Below are 23559 nucleotides of genomic sequence, written 5' to 3' on the forward strand. Positions count from 1 at the left end.
TGCCCAAGGAGCGAGCCCGAGTCTTCCACTTTGATCACAAAAACGTACACGATTCACCACACTCTCAAGTTTTTCCATTCATGAGAAGTTAAGTATAATGCTCAACCAAAGCGCCAATGCTTGCTTTTAAAGGAATACTTGGAAACCCCTTTTCTTCTACAAAGTAATGATTTTCCATATTTGTTCTCCACCCAGGGTAGATGGTCTTTATAGGAAGATGCCTCAAGTCCTTATGGGAAATGCTGAGGTGTACATTCAATAACAGAATAAAAAAAGTGTTTTCATCATTCACACACCCCAGAGGGAACACATTCCAAAGGATATTCTTTAAGAAACTAATGTTTTAGTGTATACATGATTACAAGTCATCATCACAAGACTAAGTATCCTTTCATAGTAACTTCACTTTTATTCCAATGATGTCTTTTGTTCTGTTATAAACTCTAACAACTTTATTTAAGCCCTCAATATATGAGTATGCTCTTCTTGTCTTAACCCAAGGGTTGCTGTTACTAGGAAAGCAATTCTCTAGGTTTCACATCAGTCCTTGAAATTTAATACAAGTCCATCCGGGTCTTCAGTGCCTACATAATTCATACACACAGGTATGCTCCGAACACTCGGAGGCCATACACTTGATTAAAAGGGCTTGACGATATTCAAATGCATAGACAAATGTTAAAAGAAATTTAAAATACAGGGTCTGGCAGAGGGAAGGCCTGCTTGAGTGTGGCTGGTGGGGTAAGAATATGGATGTAATGATTTACAGTTTTAATTTGAACATTTCACCTAAACTGGCATGCGGTGGGCCTGGGTGTGATATTGTCATGTCATGGAATTACATGCTCGTGATTTTGTAGTAAAAGATTTTGTGATAAAAAGAAGGGGCGTTATTTGTGGCGGACCCTGTACGCCTGGAGCATAAAGAGAGGCAACACACGTCCCTGTGTGTGGACGTGTGAGGAGACCCCCGGGGGGTTAGAGAACAATATGCAGGAGGAAGCAGAATCAGGGTAAAGCACAGAACACGTCCATTAAAGAACACATTAAAGCAAGCCCACACGCAACAACACCCTTTCTCTCATGCACGCACACTACCGTGTCTGTCTACGGGAAGCGCGAGGAGGACACACGAGGTTCAGGGGTGGGAGGGGAGAGATTGTCCGGTCAACCCAACCGGGGAGTCCCCCTGGGCCCGCGAAGACCAAGCGCCACGAGCAGATGAGCACCAGCGAGTCAGCACCAGGACCTCAGAAATACGAAGCAACAAATGCGTCTCCTAGATACAAGGCTTAGAAATTCTCAGACTCTTCTGGAGAAAAAATAAATAAAATACTCTAAAAATTCTGAACTGTAATTAGAGAGAGGACTAATGGGACTACAGCCACAGATAAACTGGGGGATGAAATAAAAACTAATCTCATTCTTGAATAATCCGCTTTGGTCATTTTCTTCTTGCACCAATTCTGAGTGAAAGCACAGAAATCACTATGGCTGTTCTACAAGCGTTCTATGACGTCCTACAGCGTGAAAGCAATGCCGTGGTCCCCATGAGGCCTAGGCGAGGGGGAGTGGAGGGAAGTATATGGGCCCTAGACTTGGCATCATTTTCCCTGTATGGAAATCAGGGAATCGAGCCCAAAGTTGTAGATTTTAAAAAGATGGATTTAAATACTACTCTTGGCAGAACACCTACCGGGTAGCACCGACAACACGTGGCTAACACAGCTGACCTGCAGCAGCGGACCAGGGGTGAGGTTTGAAACAGCCCGGTCTTCGGCCGGCTGTGCTTCTCACCCCCGGGGCCCCCAGGCCGGCGCGAGAGAGGAGCTGCCCACACGGCTTTGCACTGAGAACCGTGCCGCGTGCGCGGCAGGCAAACCTGTCCCTCTGGGGAAAGATTACAGATCCGGGACTGGGTCAGGGCTGGGGAGTGGGGGCAGCGGGCCGGCAGGGCCCCCCAGAGCAGTGACGCCGTGTGGGAACTGGAGGGTGGACAGGAGCTGATGCCGAGGAGGGAGGACGAGGAGGTCGGCAGGCCGAGGGCGCACCCGTGCAAAGGCCACAGGGCGGAGTCGGGACCCTCACGGACAGACGAGGTGAGAGGTTGGGGGCGGGAAGGGTGGCACACGGGAGATTTTAGGGCAGTGCAACTGTTGTGTGTGTGTGACGCTGCAGTGGTGAATGCATGACATTATGCATTTGCCAGACCCGCAGAATGTGCGACAGGAGGAGAAAACCTGAATGCAAACGACCGGCTCTCGTTAAGGGCAATGTGCCGCTGTCGGTTCACACCTGTGACAAGCGCACCTCGCCAGCGCGAGGTGACGGGAAACGGCGGGCGGGAGAAGGGCTCCCGGGGAGCTCTCTGCCCAACTTGCTCGGTTTTCTGTGAACCTACCATGGCTCTCAAAATGAAGCCTATTGATTAAAAACAAAGTCTGTCAACAGCAGCCTTTCCATTTCTCACCTGTAACATGGGACCGACGGTGATGACACGCAGCTTTGAAACGCGTGCCGGCCACAGGAAAGGCACCCGAGGCTGCCGCTCAGGACCCCTGACAGACTTCTTAATTTTCTTAAATAACAGGGTGACTTTTGGTTTATTTGTTTGTTTGTTTAAGCTGCCTTAATTTCTTGGTTTAGAAGTTTTCCCTAGGTTGATTTACATGGAAGAACTTGTCACATGAATTTGAGTTTGGTTTCTGCCCACTACCTTCCATTATGGAAATAATTGCCTCTGAGATACAGATGCTAAATGCAACGTAGGCTGTTACCTGCAGCTGCCAGCTACAACACTCTCTCTCACACGTTCTGCAAGTGGTAACAAGGCCTCCTGCATGGCGGAGAGGGTGGATGAGAGGGTGGCGTGGAAACCGATTCCCGCAGGTGTGCTGTGGTGCAGGGGGACTTCTCACCTGGGCGGGTCCCAGGCTGATGGGGCTGTCCTCCCAGGTCCCCCTCAGAGAGCACGCGGACCAGGAGTGCCAGGTCACCCATAGCCTCCTGGGCGCTGGGGGCCAGAGAAGGTTGGACGAGACGGGCTGGAATGCACACCTGGCCCAGGTGGCTCTACCTCTGTCTCAGGTGTTGGTGACCTGCTGTGCGAGGCTGTGGCTTCCCTATGTATCCAAGAGGGACTCATGTGTCCTTGGGCTGTTACAGTCAGTTGCTATCTTTTAGTTGAAGGTTTTCCTCCCTCTGTTTGCGACTTAATGGCTTGGTCATTGCCCACCGAACACATTCGTGTCTGGGGTGCCCCAGCTCCCCTCAGTGAGGATGATGAAGGGAATAAGGGAAAATTTCTCAACTCGTGGATCTTAAGTCCCTGGGAGATGATTCTCGATCCTCCAACTTGCATGGGACAACGCAATGGGAGTGGCGCACGGGCGTGTTAAGGTCCATCCTCTCGGGAGGGGGTGAAACCTGCTGCTGAAACACGCAGCCCTGTTACACGCCCACTGCCTTCTTCACTGTTTAAGATTCAAACTCAACACCCTTTGGAAACTTTAATCGAGAATAAGTAGTTTGTGGACTCAAGGAGTTACAGATAGGCCTTGGCCTACACTCAATTAACATTTTTTCCTTTGGTTCCAAAAAGAGGTTTAGCCACAGGTGTGTGGCCCCTGTGTTTACCAACGTGCAGACTGAGCTTTGTACGGTTAAAGGAGAGCAAGGTGGTGCTTCCCTCCTGTACTCTCAGGCGTGTGTGGCATCTTTCAAAAACGAACGGCATGAGGAATTGCTCTTCATGCCTCAGATTTCAGGTTTGTGAGAGGCACTAGCCTGGGTGTGATCTGGTGTAGGTGGGCACGCAGCCTGACGGTAAAGAGCTTCCCTAAAGGTTCAGGACGAGACGGGAGGCCAGCACCCCCCACCCAAGCGAGTCGCCCACTTCCACCGCTCTCCTGAATCTCGGCGCAGGCCCCGCTCTGTCCCCGGTCTGAGCCTTTGCAGCCACGGGCACTCTGTACAGCAAAGACGGGAACAAGAATCCATCAGACAGTAAGCTCTTCCAATCATGGCTATTTTTAACACCTTGGCTGCCTCGAAAAGATACGAAACTGTAACTGGGTGAAAGGGAGCAAAGATGTTGCTTGATGCCTGCACTCAAAACCTCCCTTGTGCCTGCGTTAAGGGCGGGCAGACTCTGGAAAGTGACAACACTTTCCCCAGACCACAATGATACACAAAGGGTGCCCTAATGAAGGCAGGAGAGGTCACTGTCACTCCACTTTTATTATTACCTGCCCCTGCTTTACGAATGACTGGCCCGTGACTGAGAGGAAAGACAGAGCTCGGCCTAGATTTTGCTTTTGCAAAAATACCAAACCCTGAGGCATCTGAATCCTGTTTACATCTCTGAATCCTTAAACCCAACAACTATGCCAGTTCTCCGCAGTTATCTTAGGGTGGGTGTCAGAAAATGGGCAGCGATTGAACAAGACCACCCACAAAGCACTGGCACCCAGGGAGAGCAAGGGCATATTGGTACTTAGGGTAAAAGGTTCGGGGGCCGATGGCGATGCCAGTTCATGAAGTGGAGAACCACTCATCAGACGCTGTTAATGCTGAGCTGGCGCTCAGGGCTAGTGCAGCTCACATCGCTGGCACCCAGGCACCCCAGTATTCAGGGACACCACTGTACTCTGATCAAATGCAAGGCCAGTCTCTGGCAGCTCACCATTTGTTAGTTTGTCCAGGCACTTAACATGTTATCAGCCCGGACCACGGGAAGTTCAACAGCTGCAGGTGAGAGCGGTGAAGGAAACCCCGGGAGGATCTACATCCATTTCCCAGGAGAAGCTACCCACCCCACACGAAGACACGTGTTCATCCTGTGCCCGCTCAGGTGCATGAAAGTCGGCACGAGAGAAATGGTCTCCCCCGGGGGACCTGGAGCTGAACATCTCAGAACTGGAAGACGTGTGTATTTTTCTTTCATTCTGATCTATAAATGTGGAGCTCAACACACAAGTGTATTGCTTTTATTCAAAAGAGCCTTTCTTGAGTCCACATTACATGCAAGTACACTTATCTATTTATTTCTTTAATTCAGAATATTTCCTTTTGAAAATGCAATATGCACCCACAGACAGCTTTTAGAGCTTCAAGTCATGGCAGAACCACACTTGTCAAAGTGCACTCCACAGAACACTCCTCCTGAGACTACTTCTTAGGCTCTTCTCTTGAAGTCACCGTGCGCATGGCCAGCACGCGAGATGCTGGGGGCCGTGCAGCAGCACGATGCCTGAGTGAGTGCTTCCCACACAGACTCGACTGAGGATGCCCTGCCTGCCCCTCCCACGACCCACGGACTCTGCGTTTCATGAGATCCATCTAGAAAAATACTGCCTTGGAGTAATAATAATTTTGCATATAGCATCTGAAACTACGATGTTTCGGTTTAATATTTCCACAGCCAGAACATTTCAGTGGTATGTTTTGAGAATTATTTAATAACCTCAGGCTGAAACCAGGTGTGTTTTGACATGAGGTAGGCGTACTCTCCAATTAGACAGCGCCAATACTGGATGCTTATGCAAACGAAAACCTCTGAATGCTATTTATTCAAAAGTCAACAATATTTATGAAATATTTATTATTTTTAGAGACAATAAAAGACTATGATTATCAGCTAATTTCCTCATTAAGCCCTGAACACTAGACTATTTAAAAATAAAACTGGCCCTGGCTGGCATAGCTCAGTGGATTGAGCACGGGCTGTGAACCAAAGTGTCGCAGGTTCGATTCCCAGTCAGGGCACATGCCTGGGTTGCAGGCCATGACCTCCAGCAACCGCACATTGATGTTTCTCTCTCTCTCTCTCTCTCTCTCTTTCTCTCTCCCTTACCTCTCTAAAAATAAATAAATAAAATATTTAAAAAAGGGTTTAAAAACTAAAACTAAAACTGATGAAATCGACATTTATGCTTTATTTTCTATCACCTCCATATGGGTATGCATGCTTGCTTTTTTTTTTAATCCTATCCTTTCATTGTGCTTCCCTTGGCTCCTCCAAAACATACACACACTTTGATGACTGTGAAAGACAATACATATCCCAGAAGCAACAATTTCTGACGGGGGAAACGGGGCCGGTTACACTGAAATATGCTTTGAGTCACAGAGTGACCACAGAGTTTTCACATACCTGCAGACAAACGCAACCCACCTAACACGCAGAATCGCCGGGACGCCTTGTTCCCGTGTGTTCCCGTGCTGCTTCTCTGCCCTTCACCCACAGAAACCACAGGGCACAGGGCAAGCTCTAGGTTTCATGGGAACTCCCTGCATACTCCAGTGTACGTCGATCGCTTGCTTCCAATGGTTATAATCTTTATTCATACTACAAAAATGTAGCTTTTTTTGTTTTCATTCTAACGCATCCCTCAAATGGGTTCATGTTGTATCCTTGCAAAGAATAAAATTTTCTTGGAAGATAAAGACCCTTTATTTCGTTCTATTTATATAGCACAGTGGAAGGAACATATTAATGTCTAATATACATCCGACCAATTAGTGGCCTAGAGCAAAAGGAAAAGTATCCATACAAAACATGCCAACAGACTTGAAAAATATTTATCCACTTCTGAGTAGCTGAGGGAGGGATCAGCTGAACTGAGAGGACTCACTACAGACACCGGAATTCTCTGTGTAGATGGCGCGTGCTTAACTGAACACCAGCACAAAACCACACACAACCAGGAACGACGAATGCCCCACCAATAACACACACAACACACCTTGAGGTTTGCACTCAGTGCACTTTTCACGTTCGCATGTACAATGGGCATTACGATACTGCATCTCCGGGCTGAGAAGGAAATGAGCTGAGGTGCAGGAGGTGTCGAGAACAGGGCGTTCAGCATCCACACTATGAAGCTGATTCACTCGTCCCTCTTCCTCTACCAGGTCCCCAGTTTAACTCGAATACAAGTTTTCTATCTACTCTTTTCTGTTTTCTTTTTTTAAATTTTATTTTATAGATGCCTACTTACTTTGTCTCAGTAATTTTCAAAAGAGAATAAATGTGATTATTCCTTATAAGACTAATATGAAATTTAGCAGGAATGGAGAAAGAGAAAATATTTTTTGTTAAACCTTCAAAAGACATTAAAATATCTTAAAGAGAACACTTATATCTCCATTTCTATATAGAAGCTCTAAGTTTTCAGTAAACTATGTTTTTAATGGTTTCCAATTCTGAAATTGTCCTTTATGGGAGCACACCTCCCCAGCTTTGGTCACGGAGTTTTGGAAAGTTCTGAGAACTTCTTCTGGGTCTCATACCTCGTATCTGGTCATCATATCCAAAATGCAATCCTTACAGTTATTTTTTTTTTTTTTGTAATTCTCAAGTTAACCTGAGCCTGGTGCTAATGTAACACAAGATTCTCTTTTTTCCATGCAAGCAAATAAATAAAATGTAATTCAGACTGCAAATCTACTGGACTTATTAGCCAGATTTTCCTCAGGATTGAAAATGGGTGGGTGGGAACTCCAGCCCAGCAATATGTTTTCAACTTTCCTCCTTGTACGTCAACTACCCCAGCTTTCAGAAAAGAGCTGTTTGGGGCATCCCCTGCAATAGGCCATCAGCGCCCAGTTTCATGCAGCGACCCCAGCAGGACACCCTCCTCTGGCGGACCCCTCCCTTTGCTCAGCGCCAGCAACCCCCAGGACTGCTCCTGTCTGCTAACCCAGACGGTGCAAGTGAGTAAGGCTGGCAGGGGAGAGGGGGTGGCGGAGGAAGTCTGAGAGTGGGAGAACCACTGCGAAGATCCTGTTCATTATCCTGTTCCTCATCCTACCCGCATCGACTCCAGGGAGTGTTTCTGCTAGCTGAGATGCGGCGTGGCTGACGCTCTACCTGGTTACAGAGTCGGCGTCTGGCTTTGTTTTGTTTTTCCCCCTCAAGTTCACGATGCTCGTGGGATATTGTTAGTGCTGCTGAAGAAGGGGGCAGAAAAAATACTTTGCATTTCTTTATTTATTTCAACCCCCAGCATGACTGTCAAACTTTATAAACTAGAGGAAATAATGAGAAAGTTCTGGTTAAAGAAAAAGGGAGAGAAGCATGGCAACAATTTTTGAATATCTTCTATGTTTTACTAATATTTTTCTGAGCACCAAAATTCTCCCAACAACCTTGAGTGGTAGTTACTTCTCTAAAAAAAAGGTTTTATTTATTTATTTTTAGAGAGGAGAAGTCAGGGAGAAAGAGAGGGAGAGAAACATCAACGTGTGGTTGCCTCTCCCATCCCCCCTACTGGGGACCGGGCCCACAACCCAGGAATGTGTCCTGACTGGGAATCGAACCGGTAACCCTTTGGTTCACAGGCCAGCACTCAATCCACTGATCCACACCACCCAGGGCTAGAGTTACTTCTAAGACAGGGATTGTAGACGCAGTACAGTCATGAATTTGCTCAAGATGAGTCAGCTAGTGACCGGTAGACGTGGGGTTTAAACCCAAGTACATCGTGACTGAAAGTCCACCTATCATTACCGCATCGTCGTGTTTTTCTGGACTTCTAACCTCAACAGCCAGTCAGACGGTGTCATTCCTTGGCTGTTCTTCCTGTTCTTGCTTTTTGCTCCCTAGATTCAATCTCCAAGTCAAGCTTTTGTTAAGACCTGCCCAAAATTTATCCTCAGTAATAAATGCCTGAGCAGTAAACGAATGAATAAAGGAATAGCCGTCTCATTTGCCATCACCCACCTGCCTCCACTCATTTGTCCTTGGCGAGTGACCGAATATAGGGAGGGTGCTGATAAGAATGTGAGACACTCATCTGTGTTTTCAAAACACACTTAACTCGCTCTTCCAGAAGTTGACAAAGAATGCTTAAAGCATCACCAATGACCAGGCTAAGATTAAGAAAGTGAACACACAGAGGTATTATTTACAAGATTTGACTACTTTTAGTTTGAAACAAAAGGGACAATTTTGTCACCCCACCCCCCCACCAGATCCTACATAATATTAATTAGAGACAGTTGGGCTAACATCCAGGTGGTGTGGGTTTCAACACCCAGTTCACCGGCCACCTCCTCCCCCAGCCTTCTCCCGAGCCTGCAGCCGGGCCTCCTGCACATGCCCGGGCTCCACGGCACACTGCTCCAAGTCTGACTCCCACGCTGGAAGGTAAGTATCTCAAGGGGAGAAGATATACCTCTGATTTTTATATCTTTCAAACTCTGTGTAATGTTAGACACGTAGTAGGGATACAGGAAGTGCTTCTCCAAAAGGGAGCACCAAGCTTAGCTGTTTTTCATGTAACTATGCTCAACCTCCAGTTCCTGCGTCTGCTGCCACCTCACTACCCTGACCCCATTCCTTCGCTCCTCTTTACACGGGAGCCCCCAGAAAGGGGGGTCTAAATGCACTGTCTCCAACCCCCCATGTTCATTCCAAATGAGCCACTGTCCTTACCTTCTTCCCCAAACCTGCTTTCGTGAAGATAACCAATAACCTCCAACTCGCTAAAACCTTGGGGCAGTTACCAGTCCTCAGCTGATCTGACCTCCCAGCAGAATTCTTCACGGGCTATCGCTCTGTCCTCCTGCACTTGCCACCTTCACTTTGCTGCCAGGATACCACCCTCTCTTGGTCTTCCTCTCCGCCCACAATTCTCTTGGCTGACTGCTCCTGTTGTCTCCCAAGCCCTGAACTTGGACTGCTTCGGGGGCGGGGGCCGTTCCTTAGAGTCACTGGGCCCTCCTCCCTCACCCACCTCCATCCGTGCCCCCAGTGATCTTAACCGGGTGCACCTTGAGATTTGGATCCACAGCCTCGACTTCTCTCTGTAACTCTGGTCTTGAACATTCAGCTGCCTACTGGACTCACCCTGATGTTTTAGCAAAAACACGCCCTGTTCACAGCTTTTGATCTGAGGGGGTATCTTACCCTACCCTTCCAAGGGCTTAGATGAAAAGGTGGTCTTTTTCCACACCCATAAGGAAACCCACTCACCCTCGATTCTAAACGCACCCAGATCCCCATCACGTCTCACAAGGTCCCTCACCACCATCCTATCCAAGTCACTGTAAGGAGGTCTCCCCTTACCCCGCCAGGAGCCCACGTGACCCTTTAAAAAATAAGTTGGACGGACCTACCTCCTCTACACTGAGCCCACCCCTCATGAAAAACCGTCACAGCTTCCGGAAAGCCCTCCATGCACCCCGCCCCCCCGGGCTTTGCTGCTTCAGCTTGCGTGCGTGTCGGAGAGAAGCGATGTCATTACCCAGGACCCCGGTGTGGCGCGGGGCTAGGCGCGGCTGCCCCACGCACGGCGCTGTGGCAAAGGGCCCGGGAGCTGACGACAGGCTCCGTGGGTCTGGCTCCCCGCCCCGCATGTCTGCGTTTGGCTGTCCCACCTGCCACAGCAGGACGACAGGGGCGCCGTGAGGATGGCGCGGGCTGACACGTGAGGCACTCAGAACAGGGGCTGCCGCAGGGCGAGCGGATCTACAGACACTGACTATTATTGTTTTGATCATTCAAAAAGAAAATAAAATGGGCAACTGAACAACGTATTGCATTTAATTTTAGACAGTCAATTCACCTGCCTCTTATTTTTTGCGTCAAGCATGTTAGAATGATCATGCCTTCTGCAGGCAGCTTGAAAGGTGCCCTGTAATATTCTATATATGGTGTGCTGGCGAAATGTTGGAATAGATATACCTTTCAAGGTGTATCAATCACAGCCTTAACGGTCATCACAGTCTTAGTTTCGTGCCTCTTACCCATAAGGTTCGAGTCTTTAACATCAGGGAGGGCAAACGCTGACTTTTTCCAGGCACTGGTTTTTGATGTCGTGGGGTGAGACTACGGTTAGATTTCGGAGAGGAAAGCCTCGCCTCCGTGCCGCTGAGCGCTGCAGCTCTGAGCTGTGCAGGACACGGTGAAGCGTGGCAGACGTGACGCGCTAGGTGGGAGGGGACGACCAACCGCTGTGGCCGCAGTCTGCGTGTCGGTCGCAAACCAAGTGCGGCGTGGGACGAGCAGGACCACGTCCAGCTCAGCGGAGCCGCCCAGCTCTGCCCTCTCCTCTCGGAGCGAGTGCACGGGTGCGTGCGTGTCTGCCACTCCTTCACCATACTCCTCTGTGGGGGGCAGCCCCGGCACGGCACCCCCTGACCCCGGCTGGCCTCCCGGTGTGTTGTCCTTGCACGCCGACCCCCTCACCGAATAGCACTGACCTGCGTGTGTCGGCGGAGGCGCGGGCGTGTGGCTTCTAGGCTCCGTCAGGAAAACGTGCCAGCTGCTCCACCTCCCCCTTGTTCGTTCTTACAGGTCACTCGCTCGGGGGAAAGCCCATCCCTGCGTCACGAGGACATTCAGGACGCCCTGCAGAGGCCGCACGGAGGAAACGGAGCGGCCCCCTCGCCCCGGCCGGCCAGCGCCGACCTGCCACCTTGGCACCACGGCACACCTGCAACAACTGGACTTCCTGAGACACCGGGCTTGGGACGGCCAGAAAGGCCAAGTGCTGGATGCACAGAAGCACTGTGAGAGACGGCACATGTTTCTTGTCATTTTTTAAAGAAGTCCTCACCCAAGGACACGTTCACCCATCCCAGAGAGAGGAGGGTCAGGCGGAGAGAGAGACAGACAGACAGACAGGCAGACATTGACACGAGAGGGAGAAACATCACCTGGTTGCCTCCTGCAAGCACCTGTCCGAGGATCGAGCCTGCAGCCCAGGTATGTGCCCTGACGAGGAAATGAACCCGCCACATTTCGGTGTGTGGGACAGTGCTCCAGCCAGCTGAGCCACTGGCCAGGGCTGTTCCTTGTCAGTTCACGCCAGCACATTCCGGGGTGTTTGTGACGCAGCAGAGGATACCTAGCACCGGCTCAGCCTCTCGCTGCCCCCTCCAGGTGCCTCGGCCTGCATTGCCTCACCTTCCTTCCCCACCGTTGTTTCCCTTCTCGTTTCCTGTGTTCTTGCTGCTTCTTTAAATGTCTATAGAACAGATTAGGGAAACATGCACCTTTTTACGTTTGTTCAAAGAAGTGTATGGATTGCCTTCAAAAAGGGGAATTGATACAAGCTGTTTTGTCTTTGTTCCTAGAGAAAAACCACCAGCCTTTCACTCCGCCCCCCCTTACCTGTGTGTTATATGAACTGATCTCCCCTCATGTGTATTCTTCCCAGAGCTTTCAGCCTGGGAAAGGTATGGATAGGGTTGGGGGAAAAGGTTCCCCAGCGATCATTAAGTTTCTTCTTAATAAGACAAATATTGTATGACTTCACTCATATGTGGAATCTAATGAACAAAGTGAACTGACACACAAAACAGAGACAGACTCATAGACGGAGAGCAGGCTGACAGCTGAGGTTGGAGGGTCAGGAGTGGAGGGACTAAGCAAAGAGGAAAAGGACTCCTGGACGTGGACAACAGTGTGGTGATTGCAGGGGGAGGGGGTACAAGGGGACTAAATGGTAATGGGGAAAATGCAATAAAAAATTAAGAAAGATAACAATCACCAAAACAGAACGCTTTATGCTTAATGACACTGCGTGCACCCAACTCGCTACGCTGTATGTGATTACTTAAAAAGACGACATCACAGCAAGAGCGAGCTGTGCTTTGTGAAGAATTCCTCATGGTGGGGAGGAAGCACCAAAACACCTCACTTCCTACCCCCAAAGTCATTCACTTTATATCATTTGAATAGATGACAACACGCGGCTGCACAGTCACTTTAAGTTTGACTTGGATACTATCTAGTTTCCGAAAGCGGACCCTCTGCCTCCAGAGCAATTCAGGAGCACACGGGGGCTGCTTCCCGTGCCCTCTGCCTTGCACTCACCACTCTTCTAAGTCCTTTCATGTAATGAAAAAGTCCTGTTTGAGTTCTGCTGCTGCCAATTTATGGCATCCTGGAAACTCCACAATGGCCGCAAAGAACAGGTAATCACAACACAGCAGAATCACCAGCACATTTATGGCCTTATCATTTGACAGGGAAGGTCGCCGCCTCCCTGGGTTTATTCATAACACTGCACCAGCTCTCAATCCTCGGGAAATTGCTCCTTGATACCCAGCTTCCCCGAAATCACAGACAGTAGCAGCCACTCTCTGGAGGCATAAATCAGACTCTAAATAATGGATGGCACTTCTCCCCTCTAGACCAGGACAAGGGAGGCACTACATTTTCATCGTGGAGCGCCGGCTGGCACTCGGACAAGCCAGCGCGCCAGGGATGCTTTGAGGGTTTAATTTCCGAAGTCACCCGTAAGAAAGCAGGCTTTGGGATTGTAAAAAATAGAGATTGTGTTCTTGAAAAACAGTTCTTGAATGTCACTGGAATTTTAGTGTCTTCTTTCATTCTCCAGATCCAAATTAAATACTATCACAGACTTAGTATCTGCACATACAATTAATCCTACCATGGCTCATTTGGTTCCCAAGTTCAAATGTGCAAAGTATGTGTTATTTTGACACAATATAACACAAGCCAATGACATAATTGCAAGTGAAGCAGACGCACACATGTATACGCAATGAACTACTTAGAGGAGGAAAACTCCAAATTAAAGAGAGGTGTTTAATAAATAAAAGGCAGGACATAATATTTTAAATTTTTTAAATAAGAGATCAGCAATTCTTTGTTGTAGAGAGCATTAAGAAGGAGGTCATGAGAAGCCTTTATTCTAATAATTGGTAACGTTGTTTTTTACACCTCTGGCGTCTAACAACTCAGTAGCCATGGCCGCCGGGCATGTCCCCTGAGACAGATGGATGCGCGTGGGGAGGGGCCCAAAAACCATCCCATGCAAAGAACAGCTGAAAACTCAGGCTCTTTCACGGGCAGGCATGGTCGTCAATCAACGAGCTCTCTCTTTATTTATCTATGAAAATAACTAAATGTTGCCTTTTCCATTTGGTTGTTTACCTTAATAAAAGCTAAGAGGATCCCACTGAGGCCATCCAGAGGACTTCCACAGGAAAACACCAGGATTCGGTCTCAGTGCGGCATCAGAGCTCATGTGTGTCACTGTGCTGGCAAAGGGGCAGTGAGCCTCGGCGCAGACGCCAGGTCTGGCCACCTGGGACCAAAGGCTGTCCTGCCACCGACTGGCTGTGTAGCGTCGGACAGCTAAATCAATCTCTTTACATCTCAGTCCCCTCGGCCGTAAAACTGAGGAGCTGTGCAACCCCACTGAGTCAGCGGGTGAATTCATGATGCGCACACAGCGCTTGGCACATGGCTCTCGGTCAACGCACCTTAGCTGTTTCGTCGTCATTACTGTGTCCTGGCAAATAAAAAAGCGACTGAGGTGGGTTTGATGCGTGGACGATGGACGTGCGGGGGGGACAGGCTCTCGGTCGCTCATCTTTCCTCCCTCTCTAGTCCTGTCAGATGAGCCCACGGAGGGAACAAGAGGCAGCAGGCGGTTCCGTTTTCCACGCGGTGCCGGTATGGGGGCTGCCCGACTGTGACTTCGCCTCCGGCCACGGGAGCCCACTCGGCCTCGGCCTCCATTCTCAGGCTGCTCCTCACACTGCTCAGTCACCTCCCCGGTCACACCCACGGGCCAGATGCGTGGGTGGACAGCCTATTTTTTTTTTTAAGATTTTATCTATTTATTTTTTAGAGAGAGAAGGGAGGGAGAAAGAGAGAGAGAGAGAGAGAAACATCAATGTGCGGTTGCTGGGGGCTGTGGCCTGCAACCCAGGCATGTGCCCTGACTGGGAATTGAACCTGCGACACTTTGGTTCGCAGCCCGCGCTCAGTCCCCTGAACTATACCAGCCAGGGCGGACAGCCTATTCTTGAAAGAAAAGCCAATACGACCAAATCATGATTAGACTGATTTGACATGACGTGATTTTACTGCTTTACTGTACGTTCTAGCAACCTCTGGAAATTTCACAACGCACCGCGCTGCCCTCTGGATGTATTCCCTACGCAGCCGTTGAAACCTGAACCCCAGTCTTCTGAGCACGGTTGGATGCCACGGCTGGTCCAGAAGTTACTACTGGAGAAAGGCAACTTTGTGGCAAATTTAAATTCTCAGCGATTTTTTAAAAAATATGACTCACTTAACAATGAACTGTTTAATGCTTAGAAACATTGGGCGTTGGAGTGTCAGGAGCGAGGTTGCCATTGTGTCCAACAGAGATAAGTCAGGACTCATTACGTAGAAACGGGCTGATCCACCTTCCTTTCTATTCGAGAGACAACTTGACATTGGAAAGCAGAAAAGGAAAGCTTTTGAAATCAGGCAGTTTTTTTCCCCATTAAAGTTGTTTATATTTATGTCCCTCTTCTGAGAGCTAAGAATGACGCCTTATTAGCTTTGAGTATTAATAAATGACCTCGTTCAATTCTTTAAGTAACTTACAAAAAAAGCATGCCTTCTAAAAGGAAAGATAGATACTACTTCCTCAAATGAGGGAAGATGCTATCCTAATATCGTTAACATAAATAACGTACTTCTGCAAGTGAAAGAACAATAATATATACTCTATATGCTTTTAAACTTAAGTAGTACATTTTAACCTGCCACTTCTCCGACACGATGAATAAATTAAAAAATATCCCTGGTCCTTTCTCTCCTGACCTAAACTTATGTACTCAAATAGAATAAACTTGGAAAACCAGAGTGCATCTGCTGCATGAGAAGTCAGTGTGGTGCGGTGGAGAGACAGCACAGGACAGTGCGGGAGGAATGCAAAATTACGGCAAATAAAATGACGGATGACCTCGGGGAGGTCTGGTTTGCTAGGCTGGCCTCAGTATGACAAAGTGCCCCCCCCATCCGACCACTGCGATTAGATGGTTAATGAGAGGGCAGCAGGCCTGACACACTATTCCGGTGCTTCTTACCAAATGGGGGACTTGCAGATTCACCCGGTTCCAAAGTAAGGGAGGATGTAGAAGACAAAAACACTCCAGAGTGAGGGGTGACGGGTGAGAGTGTGAACGAATCGGGCAGAAGAGAATGCAGAGCTCCGGCGGGCGGCGGTCAGGTGCTCGGAGACCTGGCTGTGTGTGTGTGTGGGGGGAGGGGATGCTGTGTCAGGATCGCTACCCCTGGGGACCCCGAGTCTAGGTTACGACAAGTCACCTGTGCACTTAACACTCGAGTGAACGTGGACTGGATAGTGAGATTTCCCCTCTAAAATGTAAGGCTGATGAAGAGGCTTGAAAGTGCTGCCAGTCATTCTTGCGAGTGCTCAGCACAGCAATATAAGGCTCCCCCACCATACATTAAAAGACGATTTTCTTTGTTTTGGCTTCTCGAAGATGGTCACAGACCCTGTTGGAAGAAATGTCACCTGTCTAAACTTAAATGGCTAAGATAATATACTTTCTTCCTAAACAATAAAACAAAACTATGAATGTATTTTAGGATATAATACCATGAATCTGTGTGTTAGACTGTATATCCTAATTAGAATTTTAGTATCGTTTACAACCAGAAGTCTTTGTTTTCCTTAAAATACATGGGTGTGTGATAATGAATCATGATGGTTCATAAAAAGATAAATGACAGATGGACATGCAATTGTGTATAGTAAAAATAATTCCTATTTAATGAAAACAAATAAACCTTGTAAAAATCACAGTCTGGAAGGAATCTAGAATTAATGACCTTTGTAAGCTTAAAAAAAAGAAAAAGTATTGGGTTGGCCAAAAAGTCCGTTACACTTTTTTGTGTAAAATGAAAAATTCATTTTTCACTTTCACCAATAACGTTATTGATTTGGATATTTTGAGTATGTCGGCTGTCTCCCACTATTGGCTGGCAGTGGGTAGAGGCCAGGGGTGCTGCTAACCATCTTCCAATGCATGAGACAGCCCCACAGTGAAGAATTATTTGGCCAAACTGTCAACAGTATAAGAAACTTCGCAAACCACTTTTGACACAGTCAGTCAGAGCACCTTCTCCATACACTGCATAAATCTTTTTTTGTGTGTGTTTCAGATGTATTTTTCCCTTTCTTGAAATAATAAAGCATAATATGTCAAAATGTTGCATATCCTTTTCCATCTTCAATATTAAAATGCATAAGAATTCACCAATTTTGATTTTTTTAAAATGCATGCTGATATGACAGCTGTCACAACACAATCTGAGAAAACTGTTTCAAATGAAGTTAAAGACAAATAGGAGCTACTAGGAGCCATCATATGGAAAAAAACTAAATGAACTTTTTGGCCAACCCAACACATTAGTATTATTGTTCGACTCAAATATTTTTTCTGTTACTTGCAAGCCCAGAGACTGCCCAAGAGAAATTTCTGACATCACAAACCGGACATGAATTGTATACAAGTGTCTTGTTTTTACTTTTAAAAAGAATCTAGTAATTAAGGTTTTGCTTTTAAAACCAAAAATCCTGAAGTAAAAATTGTTTCCATGTATAAAAGATGCACATTTGCATACCTGTAGGCATTTTCTTCTAAAAAAAAAGCATGGTGCTAAAACTACAATATTCAGCATTTGATCAGTGAACCCCAGGAACATATTATAGATTGTATCAAAACTATTTTCATAACAAATTTCATGAAAATCACCCCGAGTCATTTCTTAGCCTCTAACCGTGAACTGAAGAAACCCTGTCATTCGCACGGTGGACGGTGAGGGCACTATGCAACAGACCTGCCCTGTGACAGGCGGGGAAGCCGGAGGCAGAGGGTGGCTGGGGGCTGGGTTAGAGCTGCGCACTTCTCCCCGGGTAACCACACTGATGAAGTGTTTGGGATTTGAAAAAAGTGAAATTATGATTGAAATTTGGTTAAGTGGCAAAAAACCCACAATGGTAAATTTGAAGTCTCTTCAAATATAATTTCTTAAATAAAAATGTTCTCGGTAACTGAAGAAGAACCAAGATTTAAAAATACAAAAGTAAATAATAGAAAATCTTTATGGAAAAACAAAATTTAAAATAATAGCACCAACAAAATCTCCTGTTTACTCCAGACTCACAAACGCAACTTCCTACTCAAGATGCCCACTTGAAGGTTCAAAGGGCATCTCTCACTCACACAGTCAGACGAAGCTGCTGAGTCCTACCCGGTCCACCTTGTTCTCCCAGCTCTCCTCCTCAGGTCACTGAGTGGTACCACTGTCCACCAAGCCGAAGGCTAACGTGATTCTCTATTCAAAGGGCATCAGGAGCAAAGCTAATAAACAGGTAACATGGTGAGAAAAGACATTTTGTAATGTTAAAATCTGACAATCAGAGTGAACTGTAAAATACATAAGGAAAACCTGCAAATCGACAATAAAAAGTTGCTGGAATCCCCAAAAGAGAAAACAAGTACGGAGTAACACACACGTGAAGAGATGCTCAGATTCACTCGTAATTACAGAAGCACAGATGAAAACGAGCTATTGCTTGGTTCCTGTGTACTTTGTATCCAGAAGTTTGGATATGGTGATAATTTTAAAAACATAGTATCGATGATAATAATAATAACAACAACCCTCATACCCTTTTGGCTTGGCTTGGTAAAACCACTCTAGGAAGCAGTCTGGCACTAATTAAATAAAGTAAACAAAGATCCCATGATGTGGCAATTCCTTTGACACATACAGAGCATATATAGCTCAAAGAAAAGCTCATACAGGTGTGCGAAGGCACATGTGTGAGGGGCTTCAGTGCAACATCACTGGTGGTTGTGGAGCTGGTGCGACTGGGGGTGGCAGAAGGCTTGGAAGGAACTTGGTGTCCGCCACAGGGGGAGTGGGGGGGCGAACACACTAGATGTACAATGCACAGTGCTATTAAGAAGTTAAAAGGTCGAGAGCCAATGCATATACATCAACACAGACAGTTTTTAAAATACAGTGCCGAGTGAAAAAGGTTTGCGGAATAGACGTGGAGCAGGCTCAAGTGCACGTTGCTAGGAAAACTCGCCCGACTGAAAACGCTACACACCGTGCGGTCCCAGTTACACAACACTCGGGAGAGGGCAACGGGACAGAGACAGCAAGAAGATGGGTGGTTCCCAGGGGCAGGGGGGAAGGTGAGGGGCGGCCAGGTGGTGACACTACGCTGCGTGTATGGTGGCGGTGGCTGCATGACAGCACGGGTTTATCAGAACGCAGAATGTGACAAGAGACCCTAACTGTACTGCAAGCCTAACGATTAACCTCAGAGAAAGGAGTGGGGAAAAAAGGCGCTGAACTAAGTATAAACGTGGAAGCCTACAGAGCACGTGAAGTTAAAGGCAGAGAGGAACGGCGTGGGAGCGCTGCACCCTGACTGACAGAGGTGTTTCCCCAAGGGCACACTCTAACGGTGCCGACCCTGCCACCCAGGTACATTGGAATTCAACAGTGAAGCCAACGGATGCAAACGGCGGGATCCAGGTCTCTCGCTGCTGAGTGAGAGATTACAGACGAACCAGGAAAAGAAACCCAAATCACCCCTGTGGTAATGGATCAGAACTAGAAACAGTAAAAACCACAATTAACATAGATACACATGGCCTCGCGTGGATACATGTGGGCAGACACGCGGGTTGGTTTACACACCCAATTATTCCCCTGAGAGGCCTTAAAAACGACACCCCAGTGACAGTGAGCACACCTAGCACGCAGACCTCGGTTTCCGTGCCATTCACCAACAGAAGGAAGCAGACTCCAGAGACATGGGTGGTGGTTCTACGACCAGGGCAGGAAGCAGACAGGATGACCCTGGGACCCCTGACAGTAGAAACAGAGGAAGCCCCCCCCCACATGCCAGCACGCACGGGGAGCAACACGCACTTACCCCCACACACGTTTACGGGGCTGGGTCAAAGACGCACGAGAGCCAAGCGGCCTAACTTGGAACCATTTGAACAACAAAATACATCAAGTAGTATTAGACTTCAAAATTAAAGTGTAAATACCCATAAGTCCAACATGATCAAAATAAATTACTGAATACATTTTAAATGGGGAAAAAGAGATAAACCTCCCATGCAGAAGAATTCCAAACAAATTACGTAACTACTCCTCAAGGGTGGGCTGCACAGGCGCCTTCCTTCCGCAGTGCAGACGGGAAGGGAGCAACCAGCACACGGCACTGTGAGCCGGGTGATCGGCGTCTGCAGAAACAGTCCAGGTCCTACTGACTGTACGTACCCTGGATGCAACATGGAAAGTGGCACTTCTGGATCTTCCTCTCTGATCCCGGGGACAGCACCAGGCAGATCCCAATAGAGGCCATCCCATCATATGTCTAACTAATACTCCTCAAACTGTCAAGGTTAACAAAAACAAGAAAGGTCTGGAAAAATGTCACAACCAAGAGAAGCCTAGGGTGAAATAACATCCAAATGTAACATGAGCTTCTAAATGGGACCCTGGGACAGAGAAAGGACATGAGGCTAAAAACTAAGGTGCATAAAGAAACTCTGGACTGTAAGTAGAGAACAATGAATCCGTCAATACTGGTCCATGAAGTGTAAGAAACATACCATCCTAAGAGGTTAACAACAGCAGGGAGAACTGTGTGGGGGTCGAGGAACTCTTTGCAGTGTCTGCTCATCTAACTTGCAGGCCTAAAACTACTATTAAAACAATACAGTCACATACAAAGGTGAAAATGATATTTACATAAAGTGTAAGTACATACAAACATACCCCCACAGTAAAATAAAAAATAAAGAAAATCAGAAAAGTGTATGAGACTTATATTACTAATATATAAAGAGCTTCTAATGACAGGAAAAGAAAAAAGACCAACAACTTTATAGAAAGGATGGGCTGTCCAGAGAAAAAGAATGTGAATAGCCATTACAGATACAAAAATATGCTCAATCTCATTTATAAGAAAATGCAAATTAAAATTATTCTGGGATATTATATCTCACCTGTTAGATTGCTAAGGCTGGGGGAAAACAGGTACTCTTTTTTTTTTAAGATTTTATTTATTTATTTTTAGAGAGGGAAGGGAGGGAGATAGAGAGAGAGAGAAACATCAATGTGCGGTTGCTGGGGGTCATGGCCTGCAACCCAGGCATGTACCCGACTGGGAATAGAACCTGTGACACTTTGGTTCGCAGCCCACACTCAATCCACTGAGCTACGCCAGCCAGGGCTGGAAAACAGGTACTCTTATTGTTGCTTTGTGCAACGTTGTGGAGGAGCGTTCGAGAGAAACTCTGACCAGTCACAACACTGCCACGGCTCCGTCCAAACGAAACACTGGCCGAAATGCAGGAGCACACGCCAAAGGCTTTCCATTGCTGTTGAAAATATCACATCACTGTGGCACGGACTTAAAGACAAGCTAAGTGGAGCATGTGAGAGAGGCTAGGAACAGATCCATGTGTAGGCAAATAACTGATTTTTGACAAAGCTGCGGAGATAGCACAATGGGGAAAGAGTAGTGTTTATAACAAAAGGTGTCAGAACAAAGAAACAGCCACACGCAAGGAAACGAACATCAGTTCAAACCTCACATGGTATACAGAAATTAAATCAAAACAGAACACAGATCTAAATGTAAAATCTAAAACTATAAAACTTCTAAGAGAAAACAGAAACAGAAACCTTTGTAACCTTAGGTTAAAGATTTCTTAGACAAGATTAAAAGCATGATCTACAATAGAACAGATGGATCAAGTGGACTTCAAACGTTTAAAATTCTGCTCTTCAAAAGATATTGTTTCTCAGTAGTACTGAGTTTGAATGAGACATTCAAGTACAAACTCAGGGTATCTTAAAAAAAATCCTAGCTTTGTGTAGAGATTCAACTTAGTAGCTAGAGGCACCCCCTTTGATATACAGATACGGTCTCTAGATAGCATTTCTTACTAAAAAGCACCTTTGGAAAAATTCCAAGACTCAACCTGGAAATGTCCGAGGTGAGCTGGGAACGAGCTATAGAAAGGGAAAGCAGGCAAGTTATCGGACCACTGGGTTCCTGTCAAAGGGATTCAGGAGCCAAGTGCAAGATGCTCCCACTGGCCAAAGATAAAACACTTCAGCAACAAAGACCACCAGAAGGAATTGATTGCACAGATCAAATATGCTTATAACCCTGAGCTTAAAGAAAACTTACTGGTCAGTGTTGAAGAGTGCTAGGGAACCAATTCATTAGTTTGAAAAACAGTAAATACAAGAATTAAGCACGCTCCCTTCCTTTATACTGTTCTGCAGGATAACCTAGCAGGTGATTGAGGGAAGCTTCTCTTTACGGAGATTATACAGGTAAAAAAAATGAAGTATTAACAGTAGAAGAGAACTGAGTAACTACTAGTAATTCATGGTGGGGAAAGATGACCACCAACGGCTGTAACATCGCAATAAAGAGACAGCCAAATGTCATGAGGTAACGTCACCTATTGCAGGAGCCCCCCAACCCCTGGTTTTTAAAGTGTTCTGATCCCAGCTCCAGAATGAACTACAAATTACAAAATGCAAAGGAAAATACAAAGTACTTAATGACACCATGCCATGGCATGAGCCCGGACTGGGCAAGATCCACGGAACAGATGACACAGTTTCGTCACCAAGAATGCTGACAGGGTGGGGGACGAACAGGAGGACGGAGAATAGAATGAGACAGAAACAGGCAGTCGGGGGACCTACACACGAATAGAACAGCAAAATATCAACCAATTACAGTGTATGGACCTCGTCTGGATCCCTAATCATAGAACCAAAATTTTAAGAGGCAAAAACATCTTTTTTGAAAAAAGAGAAAATGAAAATACTTTACCATATTAAGTAATTATTTTTAACTCTATTAAGGTGTGATAATGGCATTGGAATTATGGTCTTTAGGAGTCCCCTTTCTTTCAGAGATACATACAAAAGTATCTTTTAGCCCTGGCTGGCGTAGCTCAGTGGATTGAGCGCGGACTGGGAACCAAAGTGTCCCAGGTTCGATTCCTAGCCAGGGTACATGCCTGGGTTGCAGGCCATAACCCCCAGCAACCGCACATTGATGTCTCTCTCTCTTTCTCTCTCTTTCCCTGCTTCCCTCCCTCCCTTCCCTCTCTAAAAATAAATAAATAAAATCTTAAAAAAAAAGTATCTTTTAATGGTCAGGAAAACAGATTTTTGCAAAGCATATACACAAAAAAATAAATTATACTATATGAAGACAATTTCTTATGTGACAAAAAGGGAATCCTAGAAGGGAATGAGATTTGAACCAACCAATCCAAATCAGGTCAGGAAACAAACTGGCCAATGAGGATAATGTGCCATGAAATAAGGAGTAGGATTCGCTCAGCCTTTCTCACATGAAGCTCAAATGAGAGAAGCCAAACAAAAGCAAGACAAAAATTAGTCTCCTATACCTGCCCTTAAATAGTTTAATTTCCATGCAAATTGTATGCACTATCGCTTTGAGTCCCCAGGAGCCACAGTCCCCCTGCCACTCCAGGCCAGGAGTGCCTAGACACCTATGTCTGGGTTGAGTGACTTACATTTTTCAGACCTGGCAAACTGGAGGAGAATACATACGACATTGCTTCTTTGTACCCTCGCTCATTAACCGTCTATTCTGTAATTAACTACCATCCACGGGCTCACTCTAGCTCCCTCGTCTGACCGTTCTGAATGCTCTCCTTTCCTGGAGTATA

The 23559-nt window shown here is 46.7% G+C and overlaps 1 protein-coding gene across 5 annotated transcripts in view; it reads right to left on the reverse strand.

The window, feature by feature from the left end:
* Positions 1–23559, reverse strand: part of TPK1 (thiamin pyrophosphokinase 1) — a 257388-nt gene that overhangs the window by 79873 nt on the left and 153956 nt on the right. The window lies entirely within an intron of this gene.

This window comes from Phyllostomus discolor, chromosome 10 (assembly GCF_004126475.2).
Source record: "Phyllostomus discolor isolate MPI-MPIP mPhyDis1 chromosome 10, mPhyDis1.pri.v3, whole genome shotgun sequence".
Lineage (NCBI taxonomy): Eukaryota > Metazoa > Chordata > Mammalia > Chiroptera > Phyllostomidae > Phyllostomus > Phyllostomus discolor.